Raw genomic sequence first — 14765 nt, forward strand, 5'->3', positions numbered from 1 at the left:
AAGCATTAATTTTAGGTAAATTAGGACTGAAGGCAACTATTAAGAACTTTCATGTGAAACACAAAGGCTGCGACTAGACTGGAATGATTTTGCGCAAATACTTTTAACAGAAAAGTTTTTCCGTTAAAAGTATTTGCACAAGAGAGCGTCTATATTGGCATGTGCCTTTGCGGAAAAGATTTGCTTTTGCACAAAAGCATCCATGCCAGTGTAGACGCTCTCTTGCACAAGAAAGCTCCGATGCCATTTTAGCCATCAGGCTTTCTTGCGCAAGAAATTAACTTGGCTGTCTACTCTGGGCCTCTTGTGCAAGAATACTTGCGCAAGAGGGCTTATCCCTGAGCGGGAGCGTCACAGTATTTGAGCAAGAACCACGGATTTTGTACAGTACAAAGTCAGTGTTCTTGCACAAATACTCGCGGCCAGTGTAGACAGGCGGCAAGATTTTGCGCAAAAGCAGTTGCTTTAGTGCAAAATCTTGCCAGTCTAGACACAGCCTGTAAGTCCCAATCACCCTAATTATTTGGGAGAATTTGAACATGTTTTCACTATGGGGAGTTATGTAATAACTAGGGAAGTAATATGTTGTGTAATTGGTTAATCAGTTAAACCAGAAGTTTACTTCACATTTAACCAGTTACCAATTAAGGACTGGGCTGGAGCGATACCTCCCACTCCCTCCTTCCCTCCCCTCCCCCCCGTCCATGGCTAGTCAACTACTCTATAGTCCCTGAGGGGCAGAGCTGGCCACAAGTACACACTTGTCCCACTCATGGGGAGCCCCTTGCCACTCTGCACTGCTACCTCTGTATCAGTGGCAGCAGTGTGGGTTGCCAGGCGGAGCCAGTATGCAAAGGGAGCCAGTTTTAATAACGGATACATAGGCATCAGTGCAGGGTGGCAGCGGATCCTGTATGCAGGGGGGCTGAGCTCCCCAAGGATAGAAGCTACTGGGAATAGGGGCTGCAAGTGCAAAGCAGACTCTGCCTGCAGTAAGCCAGGGCCCACTAAGGGGAGAGGCTACTTCGCAGAAGCCTCCACCGCCCTCTCTTCCGCACTGCTTCCTCTGATAGAGGCAGCAGCATGGGGGAGGGGGGAATGGAGGACAGGGCAAGCGGCACGACGAAGCCGATGCTCAGGGAACCTGCTTTTAAGCCGGCTCCCTCAGCACCAGCTCCTGCTTCCCCTGCCGCCTCTGATACAGAGGCAGTGAGGGGGGGAGGGGAAGGGGGGAGATTGTGAGTAGTCACTTAGATTAACCGATAAACTGATAAGGATTATCAGTTAAACGTCTACTCGAATACTTGTTGACATCCCTATTTGCAACAAGTCAAGCGTGAGGAGGAAAGTTAGCAAAAATTAAAGCTCCAATTTGATTACCTGCTTTTTTGGATAGCTCTAGAGGCAGAAGCACATGTGTACTATGTGTGTATTTTCTGAAGGGTCAGAACTCAGCAATGGTACAATGAATTGCTAAATTTGCATTAAAAAGTGTAACCATTCTTTCCACAGCAGCAAATGCATGTTTGTTCTATTACAAAATATTAAGACTTATGCTCCTAATCATTCTATTTTCTAGAGAATAGTTGCTGCTTATTATGGAGGTTAAAAAAAAATCTAACCTTTCCATGCTCAACTCCTACATGCAGCTCATGCTATTGATTTGGTCGCAAACTTTCCTTCTATGCCTGAATATAAATGTGTACATATAAAATAGTAACAGATCTCAAAAAGTAAAAAGTCTAAGTACAGCCACTATTTTCATAATAAAAAATACTGATGTTACAATATAAATTCTTACTAAATTATGGAAAAGTTTAATTGAAACGGATAAAAAGCTATCAGGAAATAGATTGAACAGCACTAATTTGTATTAGTACAGAATACAGAATATATTTTAAAGGATTAGAAGAAATATCCTGGGAAGAAAAAAAAATGTGTAACTAATCAAACTAACCAAAATCATCTGCCACAACTATGCACAAAAAACCCTTAGTTCTACAAAGTAAAAACTATCAGAGTATCACTCTTAATTATTAACACTCTCTCAAACCAGTCAACCTTTAAAAAGAACTTGGGCTGACAAGCAATTAAAAATTAACTGTGATTAGTCATGCTGTTAATAACAGAATATCATTTATTTAAATATTTTAGGTGTTTTCTATAGTTTCAAATACATTGATTTCAATTGCAATACAGAATACAAAGTGTACAGTGGTCGCTTTATTTTTATTACAAATATTTGCACTGCAAAAAAGCAAAAGACTTAGTATTGTTAAGTTCACCTAATACAAATACTGTATTGAGCCACCATTCTAGTAGACATGCATTCATACGGATGATAGGTTCTGATCAATAACAACCCAAAGCAGTGTAGACTGACGCATGTTCATTTTCATCATATGAATCATATGCCACCACCGGAAAGTTAATGTTCTTTTTTGGTGGGGCACTTTCTGTAGTTTTTGCATCAAAGTATTGCTCTTTTAAGCCTTTGGGAAGCATGCGCCACATCTCAACACTCACAGATTTTTGGAAGGCACTTTGGATTCTTAAACTGTAGGTCAAGTGCTGTAGCCATCTTTGAGGAATACCATATAGGTAACTTCTTCACATTTTATTAAAAGTATTCTTAAAACAAAAGTCATGCATCTGAGACTGCTATAAGCACGACATATGTGGCAGAATGAAGGTAAACCAAAGCTGGAGACATACAATTCTCCTCCAAAGAGTTCAGTCATAAATGTAATTAACATATTACAGGTTGAACCTCTATAAACCGGGACTCTCTGGTCCCACAACATCCATGGTCCAAAGCCACAGATGTTCCAGGACCAGAGAATCCCGGTGGAAGGCTAGGAGCCCTGCAGATTGGCAGAGGTGCGGGCTGCTGGCAGCAAGCTGACAGCAGGGCCAGAAGCCTAGATCACCACAGCTGAGAAGCCGGAGATGCCTTAGCACGACTGCCCAGCGGGATTGGGAGCCTGGCACGCTATAATAGGACTGCTCAGTGCGCCCCAAATGGGCTGTCCAGAGGGGCCAGTAGCACAGCAAGCTGCAAGAGCTGCCTGGAAGGGCAGAGCAGGAACCCAGCATGCTATGAGTGGGTTGCCCAGCATGGCAGGCAAGGGGGGGCGGGGACCAACAGGATAGAGGAGCCTGCAGCTGATCTAGCATGAGGGGGGCCGGTAGCAGGGAAGCCAGAAATAGCCTCTCCTGGTCCAGCAAAATCCGTCATCCTGGACTTGTCAGGTCCTGAGGGTGCCGGACCAGGGAGGTCCATCCTGTATTTTAAACAAGCATTATTAGCATGTAAGCATGTTTCAAGAATGGTGATAGAAATGTAGCCGTGTTAGTCTGGTGTAGCTGAAACAAAATACAGGACTATGTAGCACTTTAAAGACTAACAAGATGGTTTATTAGATGATGAGCTTTCGTGGGCCAGACCCACTTCCTCAGATCAAATAGTGGAAGAAAATAGTCACAACCATATATACCAAAGGATACAATTAAAAAAAATGAACACATATGAAAAAGACAAGTCACATTTCAGAACAGAAAGGGGATGCGGGGGGGGGGGGGGGGGAGAGGAAGGAAGGTGAATGCCTGTGAGTTAATGATATTAGAGGTGGGGAAGGGTAGATGTCTGTGAGTTAATGGTATTAGAGGTGATAATTGGGGAAGCTCTCTTTGTAATGGGTAAGGTAGTTGGGGTCTTTGTTCAGCCCCCTGCGGAGAGTGTCAAATTTTAGCATGAATGCCAGTTCAGAGGATTCCCTTTCAAGTGCAGATTTGAAAGTCTTCTGAAGTAGGATGCATGTGATTAGGTCATTAAGACAGCGTCCTTTCTGGTTGAAATGGCAAGAAACTGTTTTTTCTTTGTGATCCTGCCTAATGTCTGGTTTGTGGGCATTGATTCTTTGGCGAAGTGTCTGAGACGTTTGTCCAATGTACATAGCAGACGGACACTTTTGGCACATGATAGCATAGATTATATTTCTGGATGCGCAGGAATATGTGTTCTTGATCTTATAACTCACTTGGTTAGGCCCAATAATGGTGTCAGCAGAGTGAATATGTGGACAAAGCTGGCAATGGGGTTTGTTGCAAGGGAAAGTACCAGGGTTGGTATTAGTGTGGTATGTCCTGTGGTTGTTGGTAAGAATCATCTTGAGGTTAGGTGGTTGTCTACAGGAGACTATGGGTCTGTCTCCCAGAGCTTCTTGGAGTTTAGTGTCCTGTTCCAGTATAGGCTGTAATTTATTGATAATGTGTTGGACAGGTTTAAGTTGGGAGTTGTAGGTGATGACAAGTGGTGTTCTATTGTTGGTTTTCTTGGGTCTGTCTTGTAGTACATGGTTTCTAGGTATTCGTTTGGCTCTTTCAATTTGCTTTTTTATTTCTCCGGGTGGGTAGTTGAGGTTTATAACTGCTTGGTAGAGATCCTGAAGCTTCTGGTCTCTGTCAGTGGGATTAGAGCAGATGAGGTTGTATCGAAGGGCTTGGCTATAGATGATGGATCGTATGGTGTGTGCTGGATGGGAGCTGGAAGCATGTAGGTAACTGTATGAGTCAGTGGGTTTTCTGTAGAGGGTGGTGTCTAATTTTCCATTTTTAATTTGTACTGTGGTGTCCAGGAAATGGATCTCTCGTATGGAATGGTCTAGGCTGAGGTTAATGGTGGGGTGTAGGTTGTTGAAATCTCTGTGGAATATCTCCAGTGTTTCTTGGCCATGCATCCAGATCATAAAGACGTCATCGATGTAGCGTAAGTAGGGTAAAAGGGGACGGGAGTTGAGGAAACGTTGTTCTAGGTCAGCCATAAAGATATTAGCATACTGTGGGGCCATGCGTGTACCCAAGGCTGTGCCACTGATCTGGAGGTATAAGTTGTTCTCAAACTGGAAATAATTGTGGGTGAGAACAAAGTTACATAGGTCTGCTATCAGGTTGGCAGTGGTGTCCTCTGGGATAGTGTTTCTAATAGCTTGTAATCCGTCTTCATGTGGGAAGTTGGTGTACAGTGCTTTTACATCCACGGTGGCAAGGATGGTGTTATTGGGGAGGTTATCGATGTTTTGTAGTTTCCTTAGGAAGTCAGTAGTGTCTCGGAGATAGCTGGGGGTGTTGGTTGCATAGGGTTTGAGGAGAGAGTCTACATAGCTGGATAGACCAGTAGTGAGTGTGCCAATACCAGAGATGATGGGGCGTCCGGGGTGTCCAGGTTTATGGATCTTGGGAAGCAGATAGAAAAATCCTGGTCAGGGGTCAGAAGGTGTTTCTGTGTGGATTTGTTCCCAAGTAGCTGTAGGGAGGCTTTTAAGGAGACAGAGTAATTTCTTTTGGTATTCCGAAGTGGGATCAGAGGAGAGAAGTTTGTAAAATGTTGTGTTGGAGAGTTGTCTGGTTGCCTCTTGGTTATAGTCGGCCTTATTCATAATGACCACAGCACCACCTTTGTCAGCTGGTTTGATTATAATGTCCAGGTTGTTTTTGAGACTCTGGACGGCATGTTGTTCAGCGTGGCTGAGATTGTGTGTCGATTGTTGTTGTTTGCAAATAATGTCAGTCTGTGCGTTGTTGCGGAAGCTTTGTATATAGAAATCCAGATTGTAATTCCGACCGTCAGGGGGAGTCCATATAGAATTATTCTTCCTTTTGTGTTGATAGGGGGGATCTGGTAGGTCAGATTGGTGTTCATTGGTGGTTTGGAAATATTCTCGGAGGCGGCGAAAAAAAGCTTCAAGGTCACCACAAAATTATAACCAGTTTGTGGGGGACGAGGGGCAGAAAGAGAGACCCTTGGACAAGACAGACTCTTCTGCTGGATTGAGTTTGTAGCTGGAGAGGTTAACAATATTATCCGGTGGGTTGAGGTTGTTGCTGTTGTAGCCTGTGGTGTGGAGCAGTTTGGAAAATTTATTGTCTTTTCTTTTTTGAAGGGAATAGAAGTGTGTATAGTAGATTTCTTGTCTGGTAGAACAAAAGTCTTGCAAGGTGTCAGTCAGTGTGGATGTTTGTCTTGAGATGAGACTCTCTAAGTTAGAAATGTCATTCTTGATGTTTTTCTGTTTCTTGTATAAAATACTTAGCAGGCGATTGAATGTTTCAAGAATGGTGATTGAAGTATAAAAGGCATACAAATGTTTAATACATCTGCCATGTAAATACTTTGCAATGCAGGCTACAAAAATTCTGAAGTGGGCAGCATTATTTCCTATTAATGTACACAGACTTGTTTCTCTTAGGGCACATCTAGACTGTACGTGGCTTTCGAAAGATGATATGCAAATTTGGCATGCATTTGCATATCTTCTTCCGATCCTGTTTTCGGAAGAGTTTTTTCGAAAAAAGGCAGTCTAGACACGGTTCTTTAGAAAAAAACCTTTCAAAAGAACTCTTCTTCCTAAAAAAATGAGATATACAGGATTATTTTGAAAATGGGGGGGGAGGGTTTCAGAAGAACTGCATCTAGACTTCTTTTCTTTTTTAAACTCTTCTAAAAATGGGATTTCGAAAGCTGCAGGAAGTCGATACGTGCCCTTAGTGATTTGCTGAACAAGAAGTGGGACTAGGTAGAGTTGTAGGCTCTAAAGTTTTACATTGTTGCATAATTGCATTCAAAAGCAAAATAAAATGACACTTTCACAATAAAGAGATTACATACACTACAGTAGCTGTGTGAGGTGAATTGAAAAATGATATTCTATCATCATGTTTACAGTGCAAATATTTTAATCAACAATATAATGTGAGCACTGTATATTATATATTCTGCATTAATAGAAATAAATATATTTGAAAATGTAGAAAAGCATTCAAAAATATTTAATACATTTCAATAGTATACTATCATTTAACGGTGCTGTTGAAATGCAATTTTTTAAAACTGTGATTTTTTTGAGTTAATCACATTAGTAAACTGTGAGCAACATCCCTAAAAGAAACAATAACTACTTTCACCTTAGCAATATAAAGTTACCAAGTAGACATACAATGCAAGAATGCTGTACAACGGCAACTGCAATTTTGTGAAAGAATATCAACTTTTTTCTGAATGTGCCTCACAAGGTAACCTCCCTGGGCACACAGTTTCAGACTTGCAAATGGCCATTCTCAGACAGAAAAACTTCCAAAAACAGACTGCAGAGAGAAAGTGCTACGATGGTATTTATATGCAAATATGATACCCTGAACCAAGGTCTAAATAAACACATGGAGTGGTTCTTGCATTACAATGGGTAATTTCCCATTCAGGTATTTTCACCTTCTCACCACTGTTGGAGATAAGCCACATCCATTCTGATTTAATTAGCACGATGTCACAGTTCCATCTCTGTATCATTTTCTCTCCTCTGTTTGCCTGCCTTTCTCTTCCTGTTCAGCATCTGAGGAAGTGAACTGTAGCTCACAAAAGCTTATGCTCTAATACCCTAATAATAATGTTAGTCTTTAAAGTGCCACCAGACTCCTTGTTGTTTTTGCTGAAACAGACTAACACAGCTACCCCTCTGAAAAGGGTAATTATAGTAAATGCAGACTTAAAATTCTAGACTTCCAGAATTGTTCTGTATAGCTCTATATTACACTATATTTGCAAACAATTAAACTATGTAGATTACATTTTCATGTTGTTTGATGTTAGAAGAAACTAGGTAAAACAGAAACCTGTAGACCCCTTGGTAATTAATTCATTGTGCTTTGTGGCAGAAAACACCACTGATAGGGATTCTAAGTTTTCTTTACTTGCCATGGTTGCCTGTATCACAATTTAAGCACCTCCTGACAATCATTTAACAATAGCACTTTGCCTCAGGCACGGTTATAGTATAAAGACTTGAGGCTAGATATTAAACAATGTTGTGGTCAGAGGAACAGCATGGGAATATTCTCTTCTCCCACAGCTCTGTATTTTATGTTCCTTTTAAGATTACTAGTGTGGGCTAACAAGATTTCAAACAATGGACCAAGTTTAATACAAAAGTTTTAAATTGGAAAGTTTTAAACTCAGAATAAACTGCCAATCCTCAATAGTATTACTTCATCAGAAAAAGATTCCTACTGGAAATTAAAACCTAAGTGGGGTAGGAAGCAGAGAAGAGAAACCTAGCCCCAATGTGAGGTGAAGAGAATCAAGCACTCATTCTTGCAGCAGCCAACAGTTCCCAGGGCCCCACTCACCACCCATCCCAGCTGAAAGCTCCCAGCCTTCCCCTCTCCCCAACTGTGTCAGTTTTGCACTCCCAGGCCCCTCTTCGACGGGATACTGCAAATTCATAAGAATACTTCTCTCTGTATTTGTATCATCCTGAACTGTAGAATTCTCATTCTTCAAGTTCAGCAGACATAAAAATTATCTCCAGTTATCAATGGGACAGATGCAACTGAATAAAGTAATTTAATATATCTTCCTAGATATTTTGGTTAGTACATAAGGTGCCACAGAACTACTCGTTTTTAAAGTTACAGACTAACATAGCTATCCCTTTGAGATTTTGCAACTGAGTAAGGTAACTGTCCTTAACATGCATCTATATATTATCAGGGAACCTAGATTTAAACAAGAGTGCTGACTGTCCTCCAGAAAGCTACAGTGAAATATAACAATGTCTTTAAACTGGAACATTAGCAGAGACAGTTTGTAGGTGATTGCAATGATTTTAATCTAATGTAGTTCATGATAATGTAATTATGTAGTTCATAACAATTAAATTATTATTAAAACAGTAAAGATGCCAATAATAGGCATATTCAATAACTAGAATATGAAAGTATATAAATATGCTGAAATAGCCCTCAGACATAATCCTTTTAAAAAACAACCACCAGCAAAAACAAGTCAGGTCAGCAGCTATGGCTGAATGTGTTACAAATGTCTCTGAAAGTCACAGAATCTGTGACATTCATGATCTCCATGACATAATTTTATTCTTAATTAAAGGTAAAGCGAAGAGCACCACCCATTATTAAGGTTAGCAGACAGGCCTTATAGAACAGTTTTCAGTTGAATATAACTTTGCCATCCCAACCTTTTCTTTGAACAGCTCTAGCACAGTGGGCTGCCCGGTGGGACCTGGAGCCCCATGCAACCTAGCTGGACTGCCCAGCGGGGCAGGCAAGGGTGGGGAGGAGAGGGGAGAGGGATCAGCAGGGCCAGAGACAGGTATAACTTCACCTGATCTGGCAAAATCCCTCATCCAGGACCAGTTGGATCCTGAGGGTGCTGGACCAGGGAGGTCCAATCTGCACCAACCTTGCTTCATTCCCCTTGGATTTATCCTGGGCACTGAATGAGGCAGGGGTCGTGAGAAAAAATAGCATGTGTTCACATAATGCAAATACACAATTTGTCTGAGTTAAGGCTGAACAGTCAATCGTAACATTGGCATTTCCTAACCTGTGAGTGCTTGACTTTGTAACCTCAATAAGGTTCTGTTAAGTAAAAAAAAGTTTGTGTGTCTGTGCAAACCCATATAATGTCTATGCATATATATTGCATATTTAACATTTATTTTTATGTGAGCTATAGTATATATTAATCCAGATACACTAAAACATTTAAATATAGTATGCATTATATGTTTTTCTTTACTGTATTGGCACATCTTATTACCAAACTGGAAATAAATCTGCAAGTTTTTGAATCGTCTACTATAAATCATCTACATTTCTTTATGATATTATTGACGTATCCCATGAACAAACTGGAAAATAGATCTGCATGCATTTGAAGAATTCTAGCATAAGTTACGTTATATTTTGCTTTGGCACTAGCTCCCCCTCCAGACCAGCCTGACAACGCTGTAATTGCTTTTTATTTTAAGCTCTGACTATACAAAATATTTAAATACTCAAAATTCTTTCAGAACATATCACTTTGAATGAATTTCAAAGTCTTATTTGTAGATTTTGGATATTCATTTTGTAATAAGTCTTTTCAGCCTAATTACAGGGATTCAGACAATCTAAAATACAATTAAGGAGGTCACTCATTTATACAGCTACAATAGATATGAACAGATCAAGTTTTCTTAATCAGATGAGTATTTCAGGAATTTTCTAAAATATGTATCATCTTCAGCACAATTCCATTATACTCAAAAACTAATCTCTGTTTGCAACCTTAATCAAGTGATCATAAACAACTGAAGTGTGATTAAACAAACTAGTAAAACTGATGGATTTTAGTATCTTTGTTAATTTTATTAATGAATCCATTTGTTCTTGAGCAAGCATAAAGAAGACATTGTACACCTGTTCTTGTAGTCATTCTATTTCCTTTCAGTTACTCAGCTAATTTACTCAAGATTTGACTCTAGACATATCAAGCAACAAGAGAAAATGCAATTATAATTTTCATGCCCCCAAAAGTTCAGTTGTCAGATACATGTAACTCCTCCAATTGTCAGTGTCTAAGAAACTGAATTTGTGCAATTCAGCATTTCAGTGTCTGCTTCTTAGTTTATTCTCATTACAGAATAGTTTGCTCAGACATATGAATAACTAATTACACTTTACACAAGGAAAAACTAGCTGGTTTGTTGTATATATTTGGGGGAGACATAGTAAAATGCTGCTTCACCGCACAATGCAGAATGATTTCAGTTTGAAACTATTTTAGGTAAATGCTCATATATCTTTGGCAGTGTCTTGTATAGCTGCAGTATCCAAGCAAATACAGATTATTAAGAATACACCAATCTGTCATTCAAATTGTAGTCACCAATATAAATATTATGGATCATGAACTTTCTAATACATGTAAAAGATTACTACAAAATCTGTTTTGTGACTATACAGAAAATATCCAATCGCTTCTCACTTGCCCACTGAATTTACAACTTCACAGTTTTTACTGCTTAAGACAGGGATGATTTTCAGAAAACAGACCTGATAGTACTGTGAAACCCAAGAACCCCATCACTTCTAAATGGCCATTCTGACATATCCCCTTGAGCTTTAGACAATGATTAGAAATTGATAGAAAATTATCAAAAACCCCATAGTTTGAACCTCTCTAGTCTGGCACTCTCTGACCTTGCAACATCCGTGATCCAGCATGATTTTACTTAACCAGATGTCCACTTCTCATGAGTGTGGCCTAGTTTCCCCGCAGTCCCATAAAATTTGTTTATATATACACCAGTCCCAGCTCTCAGTGTTTGCATTGTTATTTAGCTCTAATTTACTCCTAAATGTCTTCTAAGAGCCCAGCAGGTAGTAGAAGCATTTCATAATTCTAATAGACAATATTGACCTCCCATGGTCTAGCAAATTCTCTGGCTCCACAAGAGTCAGGTCCCAAGGGTGCTGGACTAGAGAGGTTCAACCTGTACTGTAACATGCCAACTAAACACAACTGTAAATTTTAATATAAGCAGAACATAAGTATGTTCCCAGATACAATGTATTATTATAAAATCTCCATACTGGAGTAGCACCACCAGGTATCATGGACAAGCCATGCCCCACTCTGTGCAGTGCATACATAAGCTTGTTTTACATGTAAAGTTATATGAGAACAGCTACACCAGTGAGGGATGTAAAAAACCATACCTGACATAGTTATGCCAAAATAACCCCTATGCTAGCTATATCAACAGAAGAATGCTTGACAAAGCTAATGTTGTTTAAAAAGGTTGTGTTCCTATATCAATGGTCACCACCAGCCAGTAGATCAAGATCTACTGGTAGATCTTGGAGTCTTTGACAGGTGATCCTGACAGGACTGGCTGGGAGGCTATGAAGAGCCAGCATTTCATTTGCCCCTCTCAGCATTGCTATACTGCTCCTGCCCTCTGCCTTGGAGCTGCCCTCCACCCCCAGAAGCCTCCTTCTTACTGAGCAGGGCACAGGAAGAAGAGGAGGGGGTGTGGACGACAAGGTGCTTCTCCACTCCCCACTCTGTACCCCATCTCCACAGAGTGGGGTAGGCAGGGTTGGAGAGAGTTTGCTGGCTGCTTTTGGGAATGGTGCAAGGCCAGAGTAGGGGTAAACCTTCCTTACACCCCTGCGCTACCATCCAGAAGCCACCTGTGGTAAGAGGTGTCCAGCTAGAGCCCACATTCCAAATCCCAGCCTCAGTCCTGAACAGCTCCTGCACCCCAAAGCTCTGCCTTAGCCCTGAGTCCCCCTGCATCTAAACTCCCTCCTAGAGCCTGCACCCTTCACCCCCTCCTGCACCTCAACTCCCTGCCCCAGGCTCAGCTCAGAACCCCTTCCATACTTAAAATCTTTTAGCCCAAGATCAGTATCTGCATCTCTCTCCCCAGGCCCCAGCCTGATAAAAGTGAGGGAGGAAGGAGGGAACAGGGGCGGGTTCCTTGGAGAAGGGACAGGAAGGAGGTGAAAGCCTGTTTGGATTTGAGGTAGATCCTGGATTGCACTTAAATTCAAAAAGTGAGCTTAAAAAGATTGGAGAGCACTGTTCAACACCAACAGAAAAATCTCTTTTGTCAGTGTAAGCTGTGTCAACACTATGCTGACATGGCATCATCATAGTGTAGACAAATTCAATGAGTCTCTGTCCCAAAGAGTTTACATACAGTCTAAAGCCCATTCTTGCAACATGTAGCATATCTCTGGACCTCTGCACTCATGTGCTATACCTTGCCTAAATAATGGGACACGGATATATAAACAAATAGTTGAGTGGACACACAAGAAGTAAGATGATGACTGGTGTAGTAAGTTATAAGTAATATGACTACTCTAGTCCCCATTCCCCTAACCTTTGTTTACTAGTCTGTCTTTACATTGTCTTTTTTTAAACAAGGCCCATCCTTTCTGAGCTTTTGAAAATCAACTAGCACACAGCGGTGCTGACATAAACCAACAACTGTCAGAGCATCCCTACAATTAACCATGCCTAGAAACAACCTCCAGTGCCTTGTCTAGGCTACAGTTCAAAATCCTGTGAATTAGTACGAGGCGGAACAGGGTTACAGCTTCTCATGCGGGTAAGCGCTCGGCAGTAACTGACTCCGGAGCGGATTCGTGGGACAAGCATCGCTCCTCCGGGCACCCCGGAACCCTTCGCGTGAAGGAGACTCATGGGAGATCTACTCTCGCGCCCAGCCTTTCCTGCTCGTCATTTCACCCTGCGAGGACCGACCGGGGGGCCGGGGCATCCGCCGGGCGAGCGAAGTTTGTCGCCGCCGCCTCCTCGTCACTCGCGGGGGCTGCGGCGCGCCGCCCTACAGCAGCGCTCCCCTACCCGCCCGACCGCCTCGGCAGCCAGTTCCCCGGAGCGCCGCCTCCGCCAGCGCACCCCGCTCCGCCCGCCCGGCTGGGCTGCGGGAGCTGGGGACTCGCACGCAGCTCCCCGCGCTCCGGCCACCCGCCCGCCCGCCCGCCGCGCTCCCGCAAGGGCTCAGCAGCCCCCAGCGGCTCAGGGCCCTGCCCGTGCCCGGCACGCGGCGCCCCCCCTTTCCCCCATCGGCGGCGGTTGCTGAGCAGCGTCCGAGCCTCCGCAGCCCAGGCCCGGCGAGGGATGGGGAGCGGCGGATGGAGCAGCCTCGGCTCGGCTCCTCGCCTGCGTCCCAGCGCCAGCCCCTTACCCGAGTATCGGCTCCGCTGCTGCTGCGGGTGCCGGCTCTAAGGAGGCGGTGGCGGTTGAGATGGGCGGGGGGTGGTGAAAAGACGGAAACAGGAACCTGCCGCCGCTTAACGGAGCCTCCGACTGACTGAGCGAGGGGGCGCGAGAGACACAGACAGTGCGGAGCGAGCGAGGGAGCGCGCGCGCGCGCGCCAAGCAACGGGGGCGCGCGCCAGGGAGTAAGAGTGCTGAGCCGGAGCGCGCACCATAGACCTGCCTATGGGCGCTCACTGGCGAGCGGCGCTTCGCGTGTAGGGGCGTATTCGGTTCAACTAGGGAGAGGGGTAGGCGGTGGCAGAGCGCATGCGCCATCCATGCCACTCCTGCCATTGGCCCAAGCTCGGAGCCGGGCTCGGCTGTGCGATGCTAAGTGGCACAGCGCGAGCGAGGCTGCCCGGCGGAGATAGGCACCGGGCCCCCGCGAGGCCGCGCGTCGAGCTCGGCTCGGCTGAGCACCTCCACTAGGGGCCCGGCGGGGGCGTCTCCTGCCCTGAACGCGGGGCGAGAGGGGCAGCTCCCGGAGCAGCGCCGCGGAGTGAGAGGCTGCGATAGTAGCGGCCTCGGCCCCCCGCCACGGGGCTGTGACTACAGCGGACAGGCGGCAGGACGAGCGCGGCTGAGTCGCTTCCGCCAGCGCTGCCAGCCAAGTGCGGCAGTTTTGAGTGGAGCCCGCGGCTGGGACACGAGGGGAAAGACTTCTCAGGAGAGCGAGGGTGGGCGCGTGGTGCCATCTAGGGTTGTCAGTTTTGGTCGGTCCTGTTCGTGAAGGTTTCATCACTTCATAATGAATCGTTAGTTCATTGAGATTCCAGTACAACCGGAGAAGGTGGCAGCCTGTGCCGTGGCAGGCAGCCGCAGCTGTGCACGGAGGGTAATCCTTCACCTGTGGTTTGCAATGTAGCTCCTGTGAAACCTGCTTCTCCCCCTCCCCTTCCCCAAAAATAACGTTTTAGCTGTCCAGCAGGAAGTGGATGTGGGAGCTTTCTTCAGAATAATCTTAGTTGCACCATCAGCAACAGTTTGTGGTCCAGAGACCACTTCCAGTTCACTCTGTTGGAAAAAGTTTTAGAAAGTTAGGATCCTAGATTCGTTTCTACAATAGAAATGTAGTTTTACATGGGTTAGAATGACAAAAAAAATATTTCTCCATCCCATCTAGAACAAAAAC

General features: G+C 43.9%; 1 protein-coding gene across 5 annotated transcripts in view; it reads right to left on the reverse strand.

Moving 5' to 3' along the window:
• FUT8 (fucosyltransferase 8) overlaps window positions 1-14010 on the reverse strand; it is a 172570-nt gene extending 158560 nt beyond the window's left edge. For all 5 annotated transcript variants that reach the window (XM_075927433.2, XM_075927431.2, XM_075927429.2 and 2 more), the window contains exon 1: window positions 13560-14010. The gene's annotated coding sequence lies outside the window, so the exon portion shown is untranslated. The remainder of the gene's footprint in view (window positions 1-13559) is intronic.
• Window positions 14011-14765: the final 755 nt, after the last annotated feature.

The sequence above is a fragment of the Pelodiscus sinensis genome, chromosome 5 (assembly GCF_052426305.1).
Source record: "Pelodiscus sinensis isolate ZL-2025 chromosome 5, ASM5242630v1, whole genome shotgun sequence".
Taxonomy (NCBI): domain Eukaryota; kingdom Metazoa; phylum Chordata; order Testudines; family Trionychidae; genus Pelodiscus; species Pelodiscus sinensis.